At 41.0% G+C, this 16,915-nt stretch overlaps 1 protein-coding gene across 6 annotated transcripts in view; it reads left to right on the top strand.

The window, feature by feature from the left end:
• Positions 1 to 16,915, top strand: part of Astn2 (astrotactin 2) — a 975,380-nt gene that overhangs the window by 206,897 nt on the left and 751,568 nt on the right.

Raw genomic sequence — 16,915 nt, 5'->3', positions numbered from 1 at the left:
ATAGGTGCATATATACTAAGGAACAAGGGGTGATTACAATCTACAAGGATTTGTTAGGTATTTACAAAGAATTAGAAGAGTGTTATTTCAAGGTTCTAAAATCAAAAGACAAATTCTTAAGGAGAAAGAAATATAAATTATTCTGTTTTATCATTGTACATGTATACCTACATTGAATCACCCCACTATACCTCATAAGTATGTGTAATTATAAAAATAATAATTAGGGATGCAAAAATGATCCTACAGTATTTGAAATTGTATTGCCAGAGGTTAATTCCACACACACATTTCATTCTTGCAATTTGCCTTTGGCATTAAATTGCCTCAGCCAGATTGAATTGTACCAACCTCAATTTGAGCTCAAATGTGCAAGTCTTGCAGGGGGGCGTAGAAAACCTGAAAGAAGGCAATTTTAAAGTGACAACTGCTTGAGGTTGCATGGGCTCAAAGATATTGAGGAGAGATAATGTTCAGGTGGAATATGCAGATATGATTTATCTACTGTGAGATATAGAAATGTTCTTCTGATGCTACTGGGTAACCGTGCCCTGTGCTCTCTCCCCATCCACACATGATATTCTCCTGATTTTCCTACAGTCCAACAGTGGATTTATGACCTTGCCCCAGCACGATGATTGAACAGTTTTGTTACTGTTCTTGTTTTGCTTTGCTATGTTTATTTGGCCTAGTTTGAGCCTGGGATGTGAAGGTTCTGTGATACTTTTGTTGTCTATCACCCTTGACATCAAATGAGTGAGTTGCTAAAAGTTTACCTGTGTCAATAAATGAATATTCATCTCTATCATTAATATAAAAGGAAACTCAAAGCATTTCAATTGTAATCTTCCTCCTCCCTTGTAAACTTAACCTTCCTTCCTTCCTGTGAAGTTTATGCATGGGAAGCATAATGAAGTTAGAATAACAAATGTATGAATTTATTGAAGAATAGTATAAAAGATAATGGATGTGCATTTAGCTATTTTCATTGGGTTTTATGATGAAGGAATATGTGCTAGTTATAGTAGAAGAAAGGGGAGATGGGAATTAAGGAAGCAAAAGGAGGTGAGAAGAAAGAAAAACAGTATAGGAGGAAAAAGAGATGAGGAAGGTAAGGAAGAAAGGAAAGGGGGGGAAAGGTTGAAATTGCACAAAACAGCCGCTAACTTTCTACCTTTGCCCTACCTGCTGCCACTAATAGGACTGAAAACCAATATATCCAAATCATCTTCCCTGTCACTCATGCACTCCTATCCACGAAGGCTCTGTAGATGCCATTCTATGGATACGCTTAGTACATAGCAATTCCCTTTATTATTTGCTGTAATAGCCATTATTTTACATTTTTGCACTAATAGGGAGATAGCAGACAAAGCATATCATTACCAGTTTAGTGAGTTAGGCAAATACTCCTTCAGCCTGTCAGACCATTTCTGTAGGGCAGGCATGTTCCTAAGTGCTGAATTGCTGCATCAAATGAAATCCAATTTGATCATTGGAATCAGGCATGTGTACCCAGTTTCACAATGTGGTTTGTATTGTCAAGAGAGTATATGGAATATTGTCTACCCTGGCAGCTCTTACCTCAGCCCTCTGAGTGTTCCTGTAATATAATATACTTATCCACATTATTGCTTTCATTATAAATTTTTTCTCAATACATTTTGCCCCTAATTAACATTGGAACTAATTTATTTCTTTTTTGAAGATCAATTCTCTAATTTCCCCTTTTGTAGTGATTCCCTGAAATGAAGGGATGCATAAGAAAACCTTCCCTCTTCCTTCCTGCATTATCTAAGGATGTAAGGTAGAGAAAGAAGAAAAATAGCACTAAATAAGTAATGGCCCACAGGGAGAGATATAGAGGCATCAGATAATCTATCTGACAGATCCAGCAGTTTAAACTTTGCTGTGGCTCAGGGTGATAGTCCAGTTATTCTTAGGTCTGTGTGATACATGGTGGCAGGGAGGGGAATATTAGACATGAATTGAGTACCTATAAGGATTATTCTGCTGCTGTGTTCACTCTCTCATTAAGCCAATGCCATATCCTGAATGGGAGATGCATGGAAGCTTTTGGTAGTGCGTATTGCTATTAAAGCTATCCTTTATCTTATATCATTGAACAGGAGTACAGTTACTATTACTAACTGACTTTCACTTCTCTTCTGGAATTTTCAATGAAATATATCATTTAAAATACAAAACAACCCTATGGGATATGTGTATTAACTTTGTCCCTACACATCAGAGGATACTGAAGCAATGAGGGGTTAAGTAATGAGTTCAAGGTCACAGGACTTTAACTTGTTTCAAACTTGAGCTTGAGAGCATCCCGGGTACCCACAGGACTGTTACTAAGTACAACCCTTTACACTGAGACTTGTAATCTTTGGAAGACACTGAGTTCTCAATTCCAGGGGTGTTCAAAACACACAGCAGTGGTGTGCATTCCCTCACAAGACATTAATAATCTTGATAGTCAGGGTGTGATCTCTGAGGTAGGAAGCAGCTACCTAGCAATTCTGAGATTCTAAATTGGCAGAAGGGACTTGGCAAAGGGAAATCTTCCTGTGTAGAGTGGTTCTTGATACACAGCGAACTCCTGTCTGATGTCAAAAGATTACTTCATTGTGTTAGAAACAGAACTTCTTCATTAATGTCCCTGTGACACCTCTCAGTGAATGTCAGGTAAATATCATCTATGTGTAATTTCATGTTTGCTTAACTCTTTCGTAGGCAAAGTGCCCCCAACTTTTTCCTATTCATTCTTTGTTACCCTGAATCACTAGCCTGTAATTCTAGACCTTTAAACCAAGACCACCCATCCTTCTCTCAGCCATACTTCTCTTGCTGGTGACCCTCAAAAATCCTCAGCCTCACATTCCTCCCATCTGGTCTCACTGTTTGCATGGTATCTCTCTTCTTGCCCATTCTTCACAGGCAGCCACTATGTTGTGATGATATTGGTCCACATCAAGGTATCCCAGAACTCTCACTTGACGGTCATTCCTAACACTCTCCCCAACATGACTTTTTCTCATTTCTTTAAACCTGTTACTCTGGGCTGGAGAGATAGCTTAGCAGGTAAGGGCATCGAATGCTCTTTCAGAGGTCCTGAGTTCAATTCCTAGCAATCACATGATGCCTCACAATCATGTGCAATGGGATCTGATGTCCTCTTCTGTTGTGTCTGAAGATAGTAATGTTGTACTCATATAAATAAAATAAATTTAAAAAATAATTTAAAAACATAAAAAAAGAAAAACCCATTACTATTCCTTAACTATAGACTCTTTGCATACACCAGGTCTATCTTTGCTGGACTAAAACCTCTCTTTCTTTCCCCAATCTATCACAATATAGTTAATTTCTCATCAGCATGATCTTAAAATAGAACACATTCCCAGATAAAGCTTGTTTCCTCTATGTGGGATCTTCTCTTGGGTCCTCTACCAACTCTTCTATGTGTTTTTTTAATCAGTACTTTTACTAGATATATTTAAATATATATCATACTCTCACCATACTTAGTTCCATAAGAACAAGTAATAGGTCTGTTTAGTCCATTCCATACCATACAATACTTGGCATGTGACAGAATTTTCATTATATATATGCTGCATCAGTAGTTGGTGGGATAGGGGAAATGAATGAATGAATAGACTAGTGGATATTTCAGCATTCATTCCAGAGGGATACTCTTCTCAGGGACTCATTATCCATTTTCTGCACTGGGCAGATCTTATCTACATTTATGTTGTAGTATTAGTATGTTTGAAACAGTGACTTATTAAATACATCACCGAAATAAAGTAATATCTTCATAAAAATACAAATAGTATTTCTAGGCTTGTAGCTTTAAGGGGAACACAAATCTAGTTTTGTCTGACTGCCAAACCAAACATGTTCTGAAGGTAATACAACTCATGTTAATCTTTACAGTCTGAAGGGAAGAAGGAAATACTTCAGGTTAGATGCGAACAAATCAAATCATTTGGCGCCAAGTTTATACAAAATTTTCAGTACCATGTATTGAAGTAATAAGAAATATACTTAAGAAATGTGCTTGGCATACTACTTCCCATGTGTATATGTATTTGTATGTATATATATGCATTTATATTTATATATATATATGCATTTATATATACATATATATATATGGCCTTAGTGAAAAATAAGCTTTACAAAAGAATTTATAATGCTATACATGCAATGATCTTATATTTGCTAGTATCTATATATCATGTTATTTATGGGGATATGAATCACTGAACTGATTTCACAGTATCTGAATAGAACATACAAGAAGCATCAGAGCCTAATGCAGTGCTAGGTGGTACACAGTAGACACAGATTTCTGACTACTGGGCCCTTACTCTTTGCTAGTAGATCTGAAGGATGAAGGTCATTCTAGGGACTCAGGAATACAGTTTCCTAGGTTTTCTGTCACCTTCTATGGAAGTTAGAAAGATGAGTATGGTTTCAACTGGGCAGTGCCCTTCATTCAATGCTAATTCTCAATGTTATGAAATGGAAAACTCTGTCCAATCAAGGGAACTTTTGTATAACCTTGATCTTATTGTCCTAGGACATTGTACTTTCAATCTCCAGAACTCCATCACCACTAAATACTTTCTTGAAAAATACCACCTAGCAATTAATAAAAGGGTCTGTTAAGACTCTGTTGGGTTAACTGGGAGAAATGTTTGCAGAAATACATTACTTTTATCAGGGATATGCTCCATATACTTTGGAAGCTGTTTCTAAAACAGATACTCCAGCATAAGAAAAAAAAAGTTTGGAATGAAAACTTTAAAACAATGTTTTTGGTTAGCTAAAAAGAAATAGGTCTCATTGTGACACCATGTTTTATTTTAACTCTCTTCCACTCTCTTCCCATACTCCCTCTTTCCCTTCTTGCTTAGAAGGGAAACAAGAGAATATAAGGGAATATGTATGTCATAAAAGCAGAAGGGAGACCTCTTTGGATAAACAAAGAAAAAGGATTTTCTTAACACCAAGCTGTCCTGACTTCCTTACACTCCACTGACTTTCAGTCGTGTCATTAAAGTGCCTTCCTAGTTCTTTAATACAAAGCACCCCTTAGACTGAAGATGCAGCCTTAGTCACTTTGACCCTGTATGAGTGATCTGATCAGAGATAGTCAGCCTGAAAGGAAGGTGAGCTGAGAACTCCTGCACCTTCTCTTTTGGCCTCCCTCCTAACCCTGTCACTCATACCCTTTATCCATGTTGATGGCCTCCTGCTAGTCACTTAGAATGGTGGATAAAATAAGAGTTGCTACCTTTGGTTATTTAACAGTTTCATATATTTATGTAATGGCTATCACTTTTAGCCCCTGTCTCACTCTCACCTTTCTCTGCCTGATGAGATAGGAGGAAGGCCAAATGATGACGGTTTCTTTGTGATCACAAATTAGAGTTCATGTTCAGTAAACACTTTATTGCCACAATTTGTTTGTTCCTGAAGTACACTGAATATCATCTGGCAAATTGATTTCCCTTTTTACATTGTTGCTCCCTCCCACAACCCCACTGCCAGGTCTTACACATTATCATCTCATCTTATCAACAAAAGCACGTGGCCACTGGTCAGGGATGGGGAAGTGGGCCTGGGACTCAGATACAATTTAGGTAATCTTTTCTAATCTCTGCCTGCAAAATTGCAGCTTAAGCTGTTACCATTGTGTTTTCTTTGTAGAGCTGCTTAGAAAACAAAGGCAGCAGGATCTGTACATCAAAATACATTCCTTACACCTAACCAGGCTTGAAAGGATTTAAAATGTTGTTTCCTGTCCAGTCTTATTGCTCCCCAACTGATAGGCAGAGTAGATGAAACATGTAGAATGACAGCAGCTCATTTCCCCCTCAGGTAATCATTAGAAGGAATGGATTGGGTAACGGGGTCATCGAAGAGCTAACACTGGATCATGGCCTTTGGTTTCAAATTCCTCAGGACCTTGTCCCCAGTGTGCAAATGGCTAGACTGTACAGAAACAGAGAGATGGAGTCTCTAACAGAGAGGAGCTTAGTCTTCCGGCCCCAGAGCTGTCTCCACACTTGCTATAATAAGATATAGACAGAGATTTGTCATGGAATCACAAATAGGATTGTCACCAAAGCTGTCACCAGCACCCCTTAAAATGTCACTTCCCGGCATTAATTGCTGTGATAGCAAAACAAACGGGTCCTCTCTGAGTGTGCTTTTCACCCCACCTCCCTCAGGATCCTCTCTCTCTCTCTCTCTCTCTCTCTCTCTCTCTCTCTCTCTCTCTCTCTCTCTCCACACTCCTTCTGTATCCCTCAGCTTTGAGTCTCTGGGGCCCCTCAGGGCATGCTGACTTGATTAGAGTGTGCCTATCTAGGCAGCCCTACCACACAGTGACAGATGAGGGTGAAGGAGGTTTGATAAATGTCAGGGGCTTCAAGATGGTTCCCTGATTGATCAGAGCTAGAGTAATTTACCAGAAACCTGGGACTTGTACCCTCCTAACCTGGCCTTCCCCACAATAGCTGGAAATGGCCCTGTGGGGCTTGCCTATCACCAGAGTTCAAAGAAGTTTAGCACTAGCCTCCTACAGTGACATAACTGTCCTCTGTTAAACCATCCTCCTCTCCATTTTGAATGTGGAAGATGAACTCAACTACCCACAAATCTGTCCTCATTTCCCCCTGGGATATTTTCTAATCATAAAAGCTATGTACATGCTCCTTGTAGGAAGATTAAAAATACATATCCTTTGGCAATTTATCAAATTACTTTTTGATCACAATTTTCTATATTTATTCACTCAAGTTTTCTTCTTTCATTTTAATCTTAGATCATAAGCATTAAACATATTTATACTTCTGTCTCATCATTGCTCCTTATTTTATAAGCATTAGCTGCTTTTTTGCTTTTCTGTTTGTTTGTCTGTAATTTCAGTCAACAGAAACAACTATGTTTGGGCTTAAACTTATTTTCCTCTGGCTATATTCCTAGGAGGAAAAGTATTGGGTCATATGCCGTGATGTTTTAAAGTTCTTGATTCGTAATTAGCTTACCACTCCATACATGCTTGATAAATAAGAAAATGTTTGTTCATCGATTCCTTCATTTACTGAGTCAACAATTTCCGATTAAACACCTACTGTGTGTCAGGATATATTGAGGTCACTGAAGATAGAGCAGTGAAGAAAGCAGCATGATTTCTGCTATAGAAATAAGGTAGAAAAATGAAGAAGAAAATGTGCATTATCAAATGTCCGTTGTGATGGGAGGCAATCAAAACAGAGGACTAGCATCCTCATTTTACTGGCAAGGTGGTATATGGAGTTGTATTTGCAATGTATGAAGAAAAAAGACCTTGGAGACTTGAGTAAAAGGACCTTTACAGGGTATAGGGATAGTAAGAGCAAAGGACTTGCAGCATCAGTGTGCTGGAAGATTTAAGTGATATAAAAGAGAAGTATGAGGAAGACAACTCTGGAACAGGGGTCTCAAGGCCTAGAAAATAAGCCTATCCACTGTCACCATTAGTGCACTGGGGACCAGTGGAAAAAGGACACACCAGCTTCTTACTAAGCGATTGAAACCAAAATGAGGAAAGATTCGATAAGTGTGTGCTTCATCCTGAGAAGGGAGGGGCATGATTGAACAGAGGGATACTGAGGACCAGTAATTTCGCCTAGAAACTCACAGAGAAAACTCAACCTACACAGATTTTGTTTTCATTTTTGTTTTCACGCAGGCTGGATTTAATTTTTTCTCCTTTCAATTTTTCTATTCTATGCTGTGTGCGTGTGTGTGTCTGTGTGTGTGTGTGTGTGTGTGTGTGTGTGTGTGTGTGTTGTGTGTGTGTGTGTGTGTGTGTGTGTGTGTGTGTGTGTGCGTGCCGGTGTGCGTATTTGCGTATTTTAATGTATGGATGCATGCATCTCTGAGGTTGATGCACAGAATCATCCTCAGACACCCTTCTAAGTCATGTGCTGAGGAGCTGAGGAGTAATATCTCAGTTACAACTAGAACTCATTGGCATGACTGAAAGTGACTATCCAACTTGCCCTGTGGATCTTTGTCTCTGTCTTCAGTGGGTGCAGTTACAGCCAGGCTGCCCTGCCTATCTTGCACTTATATGGTTTCTGAGAATCTGAACTCTGGTCCTTATACTTGTACAATAAGCACTTTAACCATTGAACTATCCTACCTGCCCTATATTTAAAATTTTTGGACCGACAGTATCTAGTGTCTAGTGGGTTTTACTCTGTATCTTTTAATGCAAAAGATGCCGTGGTCACCTCCATCCCAAAGCAAAGAATAATTTGAAATAAAGTGTGTATTTGGCTAAGACTTAAAAAAAACAACCCCCCAAAACAGGTTTCAAAGCCATAACAGAGAGATGTGAACTTTAGAAGAATGGCAAATACTTATTTAATCTGAAATATAGGAGATCTCAACCTCCACATCTTTTATTTGTTACCTTTTTTTTTTCCGGAGCTGAGGACCGAACCCAGGGCCTTGCTCTACCACTGAGCTAAATCCCCAACCCCTGTTTTCATTTTTATTATTATGCAAGCTGGGTTTACATTTTCTCCTTTTGCATTTTCTTTTTCATGCCTGGTCTTTGTGTATGTATATGCATTTGAATGTATGCCTAGGGATGTATCTGTGAGGGTGGTATAGGGAATCGTCCTTGATCGCCCTTCCTCCTCATGTGTTGATGGGGCACTCATCATATGTGCACGTAGGATGCCCAGGCTCATATAGTACTGTTATTCTGCTTGCAATCTCAGTAGGAATTTGGAAGTGCTGCCTTGTGTCTTTGCATTAGTCATTCTTGCTTTTCCCAGACACTTCATATTTATCTCTCCAGTCCTTCCTTTATTTGCCAAATTGTCACTGCCTTCATCTTCTAGCTCTCTGCCTAAAATAAAGCAGTATCCGTGGCACAAATGCTCTTTCACCCTGGTCCCAGGTAACTTTAATTGCTGACTTGACACAGCCTAAAGTCATCTGAGAGGAGACACAAACTGAGGGATCCCTTAGGTCAGATGGCTTTATGGGCATTTCTGTGGGAGATTTTCTTGATTATCACTTCCACCACTCTGGCTAGTTCTGTCACTAGGCAGGCAGTCCTGAGCTGTAAACACGTTAACACAGTTAAACACGAGCCTGAGAAAGGCGTCAGCGAGCAGTGTTCTTCAATGGTTCCTACTTCAGTTTCCTGCTTGGGTTCTTGTCCTGACTTCCTTTAGTAATGAAATGTGACCTAGCAACATAAACCAAATAAAGCCTTTCCTTCCCTAACTTTTGATCAGAGTGAAACCCTGCTAGCTTGCTTGCTTGCTTCCTTCCTTCCTTCCTCCCTCTCTCTTTCTCTCTCTCTCTCTCTCTCTCTCTTTCTCCCTCTCTCTTTCTCTCTCTCTCTCTCTCTCTCTCTCTCTCTCTTTCTTTCTTTCTTTCTTCACATTGTTTTAGCCACCATTTGTTTACTGTCTGTATTGGTATATCTATTGTCTCTATCCTTAGATATTTTGTATTTGCTCAGTGCTGGATGATTATTGTATTGAACTGTCCGTGACATGTTAGGCACATGTAAATAATTAAGTGAGTGAATGAATGAATGACTAAATTCACAAATAATGCCTCTAGTAGTTTTAATTCAACTTCTGTGATTGACAGAACCTGATTTAGTTTAGATAATGGAAGTTATTTTCAGTTGCAGTACGGACAACATTAAGTACTCTATGTAGACGAAGACTATTGTAAATGCCAAATACATATGAAATGCTAAAAAAATGATGGAGTCTGTAGCTCTCATTTTCCCATGTTCTGAGGAGAAAGTGGAAGCAGAACATGCTCAGGTGTCCTGCCAAGGATTGGGTGGCTGTTTGATGCAGAATTTCTATATAGGTGTATATGACGGTGAAGTTATTTTTCTCCAACAGTCTGCCGTCATTCTTTTGCAAGAAGTCAGCAAACAACTTTGTTCTGAAAATAACCTCAACTTCTAAAAGAAAGACCCATTGTTTGGATATGGCACAGATGTAGACACTATTTCTGTCTTAAGTAGCTCTAATGAATTCTTGTATGTGTGTGTGTGTGTGTGTGTGTTGTTGTTGTTGTTGTTGTTGTTGTTGTTGTTGTTGTTTCTCTGTTCTTTTACATGAATTTGGAAATAGCCCGCCTCAGCATACTCACCTGTGTACTTGACTTTCATCCTCCAAACCCATTTCTGGATCCCCCTACCCCAGTGACTCCTGCCTATCTAGAGAAAGATTTTTGTCATGACAATTACTGGGTACGGTGATGGGCAGACCCTCACAGCAGGCTGTATCACCATGTACAAGCTAATATGAAGCTGTGTGGCTTTGCTCAGATCCCGTCAATGGTGTCAGGATTTCAGAGTCTTGGAGCACCCAGCAATCTTACTGTGGGGGCGAAGGCGCCCGCAGCTTTTTTCAGTAAACCAGGCACCTGTAGCATAGCCTCAAAGCATCAGACTCTGTCCATTATAGCTAGGAGTCCATTTGCCCAGAGCAGGGCTAGTGTGCCCTCCTTCTGAAAAATCTAGTTTATAAAAGGCACAGCTTATCAAATAGATAAATTAGGTACTGAGATTATTTTTTTAAACAGTTCTTTATTTTACAAAAGCATTAACCACATTTACCATAGGTCTCCTTTCAATATATAGCAGTCCACTGGTGCATGAGAAAGACTAGGGGATTTAACTGACTTTTAGCTTTCCTGAATGTTTAGAGACTGTCACTTAGAAAACACAGCAAAAATATAATACAGGGCTTTCTGAGACCAGCCAATAGTAGGGTTTTTAAAGAAGGATATGACACAGGGAAGGTACAGGCATGAATGCTGTCCTCTTCTGTCATCAGATTGTCTTGTTCTAGGGCAAGTTGATATGACTTCTTTTAGTCAGTCTCTCTCTCTCTCTCTCTCTCTCTCTCTCTCTCTCTCTCTCTCTCTCTCTCTCTCTCTCTCTTATGAAACTGGTTTAACAAGAATACAGACTGCCCAGGCTTTGATCTCAGGATGTGAATTTGAAGAATCGGATACAGTTCTGGGAAAATCATATCCTTTTTCTAAGCCTGACTTTTCCTGTCTCTATGATGAGCACCTTGGACCCCTCCAGTTCGAAACCTTCAGTTTTCAGTTTCCATCTCTTTTGCTAGAATATATGTGGCAGGGACCAGAAGTTCACTACCATGTGACTAGTGGGCATGACTAATGGGTACAAATGGAAAGAGATGTTCTTAGGAAACCCCGCCTGAAAGAAGATTTTGTTTCATGCAAACTCTATCTTCTGCGTTCCCTCCAGAGAAATGATGCAAAGGGGAGGAAGGGCATCCTCACTAGCAATCTGAGCCTTTTAATAAGTGACAGAATCCAATCCCCAGTCCATGTCAACGGCTTCCTGGCTCCACTGCTATTCTGTAAGTGTCCCACAAGGAGGTCAGCAGAGAGAGATATCACTTCCTCCTCATTTCCCTGGTGAATGAAGCCTTCAGAGACCAGATGCAGCCATTTCATTATAATTATGTTAAGTGCCGCCTGATTGGCGCTGTTCATCACCCTGGGGAAGCAGCCTCGCCCAGTGGACAGACAGGCTGCCTGCTTTGGCTCAGTGTGGCTCCAGCTGTGTCCTTGGCAGTGAAGGACAAGGTTTTCCTTGAAGACCACAGCTCCCCTTCAGGGAAAAGAGAACAGTGCCTGGGGTGGGAGTAGAGTGCTACAGTGATCCCCATTCTCAGAGCCTTCTCTCTGCTGCCATGCCCTCTACCAGCTCTTAACCTGCAGATTTCTCAGACAAGATAAGACGAACGTCCTAAAATGGAAGGTACACTCATATTAGTTTGGCTTATGTCTGAAGTCTCCAGTCACCCTGTATGCCATGGAGTAACAAAGTAAATTCTGCATTATGTTCTTCCATGGCCAGAAAATGAATCCTCCATTTGTAGGAAAGTCAGAGACTTACAGAAAGTCTTGTTACAAGGGCTACATTTCTGCCACCCCGATTTTTCTTGCATAGCATGTGCCACAAGGCTGTGGGGATTTTTTTTTTTACAAGTAGAAGAGTAAGATTGATAAATCAGGAAAGACCTCATGAGATGGGCTTCAACCAGTGAACTTGAGGCTGCAGAAAATCCAAGCATGAAGGCAAAGGAATGGAACCTTGCTACCACCGCAAAATACTGAACAGGAGCAGGACTCTGACTCAAGTCTGCCCACACCCGCCGACTCCTGATAGCTACCGATATTTAGTACCTATGAGGACAAATTAGAAAATGTCTCTGCCTCTCACTGTCCTCATTTCTAAACAGGGAAACTAAAAAAGAACCCTGCATTCCCAAGCTGTTGTAAGGCAAAATGAGTTAATGTGTGTCACTAGGCTTTGAGGAGTGCTTATTGCAAGAGAAAGTTTCAATTACTGTTCCTTTTTTTAGTGTGTGAGTCCTCTGCAAATAGATCAGGCACTCTGTTGCTTCATTTAGCTCTCACAAATATTCAGCAACCCTTTCATTCATTCGCACACTTCACAAATAGTCATTAGGACTCAGAGAAAGGTGATCATGGCTGGCATAGCCCTGTCCTTTGGAGACACTCTCCTCTTATGGGTGACATCAGATGGGAGTCTTGAGATCTGCACCAACATGCGAGGCACTTACTGATTTCATTAATCCAGGAAATGACCTCGATGAGTGATCTTGGTGATGACAGGGAGTGCTTGACCAGGGTTTCAGCTGTTTAAGAAGGCTTTCCGGAAAGAGAAAGATTTAAGATGGAGTTAGAGGATATATGATACGAAACTAAACCAGGGGAAATGGCTTTAGCTGAAGATCAGATCATTTCATGGCCCAGTAGGTGAGTATGCCTAGAATTCCGACAGTGGGTTAGAGAGTTCTGTAAGATATGGAGGGGAACTGAGGCATGGCAGGCTGAGCTAGCTTTGTAGAAGTGACATAGCTGGTGGGGACCTGTCTGAGATGAAAGCTATTCTTGCAACCCCTCTAGGGAGGGTGCCATGGTAGGCAAGCCCTCTGTGTTTACAGGGAGGAGAAGACAGCAATAACAACAGGGTATCGGTGAAATTAGTTAGTGACTGAGAGGAGAAGGAAGCAGGCTGGCATGGCCCAGCTAAATTTGGACCTATCTCTTCTAATTCCACTGGGGTTACAGGGTGAAGCTGGATTAATTTCAAAATAACCCCGTTCATGCTCCAGGGTTTAATATCTCACGTGTCTCCTGGGTCATCCTGGCACAAGGAAGCCCTGCTCTGATCGGTGGTATATAAAGTGTTTTCAGTTTTTCATTATTCTGTGAGCATCTGTGTGTGTGGTTCCTTCTAGCCCCCTCCCCCAAATCATGCTGAGCTCCTACTGAGAGAAATACACAGGACTTGGGTGAAATCTTATTTATTCTTTGGAAAGCATGCAGTACAAAATCATTTCTCTCTCTTTCTCTCATTGCATAAATATGCATGAAGCTGGCCTACTCTTCCCTCCTCAGGAAGCAGGGGAAGAGGGGAGAGAACCCCATGTGGCTGGTGTCATAGCCCTGCCCATGGCTGCTGGCACCCCATTAATCAGGGGGGAAACAGCAGCCTTGTGAACTGTGAAATTAGCAGGCCCCTGAGAGCCCTGGAGCCCAGTGGAGCAGGGACTCCATTTCACAGCTGGAATGTGCCTGCATGGAGGGAGTAGGAAGGGAACCAAGCCCAGCAGGACCAGAGCAGCCATGCTCCCCTCTCAGGATTCACAAACCTCAAGTAAGTCTTGCTGAGAAGCTGCCTCTTGATTAAGGTAAGAGTAAGCAAAACAGAAATGCACAAGCAAAGGAGCACATTGAATAGTAATAATCTGTATAACCACTACCATGTGCCTGCCATCTAACCATTTATCTCTGTGTCCATGCACCCATCTTCAGAGACCCTGGCTTCATGCTGTGCCCTCCAGGTAGAGTTTTCTATTCATTTATCATGTTTGTATAATCATGGGAGCCTGTTTCACAGAGCCCCATAAATAGGACCTCAGAGAGATGTATTGTTTTGAGCCGTGAAGGAATTCTGTCTGACCCTAGAGTCTCTGTCCTGTATCTTCTACGCAACCTGCTCTGAGGGATGATGAGACATGAAACAAAATAACAGAGAAGGGGAATTGCATATTTAGTGGTCACTTGCAAAGTGTGTATCCATCCCTAGAAATGAATCACTGGGGTGCACGGGTAAGTGTAAGAAGTCTGGGAAAGGGAGGAGAGGGAGATAGCTGAGCGCTAAAAAGCCCATGCTGCTTTCACAGAAGACTGGAATTATGTTCCCAATACTCAGAGGTTGCTCATAGCTGCCCTTTGCTCTAGATCCATAGGATCCATACCTGAACACAAGAGCCTAACCTGACTCTCAAGTACATGTAATTAAAACTAAAAGTAAAATCTTAGAACGGGAAGTTGGTTTGGGTAAACACAAAACAATAGGACATCTTTTTCCTCCCAAAGATTTTATTTATTTATTTATTTATTTATTATTTATTTATTTATTTTTATGTTTGTGAGTTTGTTGTCACTCTCGTCAAACACACCAGAAGGTATTGGATCTCATGAGAGATGGTTGGGAGCCTCCATGTGGTTTCTGGGAATTGACCTCAGAACCTCTGGAAGAGTTGTCAGTGGCTCTTAACCACTGAGCCATCTCTCTAGTCCCAATAGGCCATCTTTTAGAGGGTGCGGAAAAGGTAAAATTTCACTCTAACATCAGCTTGAAGATTCGAGGCAAGTTGTTTGACCTGTCAGAGTCTTCATTTCTCCATCCCCTAAACAGTCACATAAGCATATTTGCTTGTAAATTACAACGACGATTAAAAGAGATTGTTTCATCTGAGATGTTCTGTAACAGTGCTTGGTGTATAGTAAACCACCAGTTATTGATTGTTATCAGGGTGCTGGCATGTGGATATGAAAAGTCATTCGGGAAATGACATTGAAATACGCTGAGCGTGGCAGAGAGGGCTCCCCTAGGAGCAGGCGTGTGACCTAAATCTTGAAGATACATTCATCGGGTTTATCTAGGGACAAGAATGGGGGCTGGGCAAAGATCCTTTTTGGCAACAGAAAAGGAATGACAAATTTAAGAGCTATAAGAAGAGCAAAGTGGGAGGAATAAGGGGAACATCAGAGTAGGGAGGAGGGTAAAGACCTTGGATTTTGACAAGAAAGTACCAGGGGAGACACTGGAAAATTACAACTATGGAGTTCAATAATCAGATATGTTTCATCTTCAAATGTTTTGGCCAAAATAAGGCTAGGGTGAAAAATACTGATGGAACACCAGGCCTAGGATGCACATGAGAAGCACACAGCTTGCATACTTCCACAGTAGATACCAGAGTATTGATCCGTGCCCCACCCAGTCCCCCACCCCGGGCCTGCTCGTGTATTATAAAGCTCAGTTGCAGATTAGCCACTTGAATGAAGTACCCTGCCCCGGACCTAGGTTAAATGTCCTTTAATGGGACTTTAGTGTTCTCTGAAGGACTGTCCATTTCCTATATAGAATGGTGTTCAATTGGAAGGGCCAAGTAGAAGGAAATGTGTGAAGAAGGAGATAATAAAAGAGAGAGGCAAGAGTCCAATCTAGGAAGTTCCTAAATGCTGACAGTCAGCAGATCAGGAGCAGACACAATAGGGTGTGAAGGGAAATCAGGGGGCTGGGATTTAAGGATGAGAAAGCAAAGTCCATTTCCTGTTTCCTGACTCAGAAAATGATTGTGGTAGACAGAGAAGCTCTGAAGTCTTCTTGATGCATTTTTTTTGTTTTTTTTTTCTTTTTAAAATCTTTATTAACTTGAGTATTTCTTATTTACATTTCGAGTTGTTATTCCCTTTCCCGGTTTCCGGGCAAACATCCTCCTAATCCCTCCCCCTCCCCTTCCTTATGGGTGTTCCCCTCCCCATTCTTCCCCCATTGCCGCCCTCCCCCCAACAATCTAGTTCACTGGGGGTTCAATCTTAGCAGGACCCAGGGCTTCCCCTTCCACTGGTGCTCTTACTAGGATATTCATGATGCATTTTTATTTGTGGAGGGAAGGAGGGGACTATAGGATGAGGAAGAATACGCAGAAACGGAAGCAAGAGAGCTTGTGCAGGTGCTCTGTGAATGACACCAATCCTTCCTTACATCCTAGGTCAGGTATCTAAATATAGTAGAACTTTGTAATGGAACCCTGGCTCATTCTTACTGTTTACCACATAGAAGATAGAGATGGCATTGGCCTGCATCACTTTTCTCAAGATTATTTTATGTATATACTTTTGGAAAACATATATAGAGAGACATACAAACATGTATGTACATATTTATGTGTATATACATATAGCCTTATACATTCTGCAATAAATAGCTCCCTGATCACCCAGAAGTTGGCATGTGTTCATACGTGTACAATGCCTAGCCATATGACTATTTTTCTGCAAATAGCAATCTTCACTGCACATTAGTTGGCTATACTTCAAAATGTGCTAGTTATATGTAATGACCCCAAAGCACTGCACACTATTAACAGTTATCTCTCTTACAACTCTGAAGGCCTGTTTGCCTCATCTTCCACTAAACATAAAAAGAGGAATAAAATTAGGAGTGTATTACACTAGAAGCATGATGTTCTAAATCTAGAGACAACCTTGTGAATGTATGGTGATCAGGGGATCTCTGTCTCCAATATTTGTGTGTGTGTGTGTGTGTGTGTGTGTGTGTGTGTGTGTGTGTGTGCGTGCGTACGATGGCATAACAAGGTCTGTGCTCCTCTAAGCAGGCAAGCCAGAGTCTGATACTTTGATTCCCCTCTTCCTCCTTCTTGATTGGCAAAGGTGCACTGCATGGTTGTTCGGGACAGGTGCTCCTATT

This window comes from Rattus norvegicus, chromosome 5 (genome assembly GCF_021556685.1).
Source record: "Rattus norvegicus strain SHRSP/BbbUtx chromosome 5, alternate assembly SHRSP_T2T, whole genome shotgun sequence".
In the NCBI taxonomy this organism is placed as follows: domain Eukaryota; kingdom Metazoa; phylum Chordata; class Mammalia; order Rodentia; family Muridae; genus Rattus; species Rattus norvegicus.
Note: the sequence above shows the minus strand (reverse complement) of the source record. Positions and strands in the feature narration are given on the sequence as shown.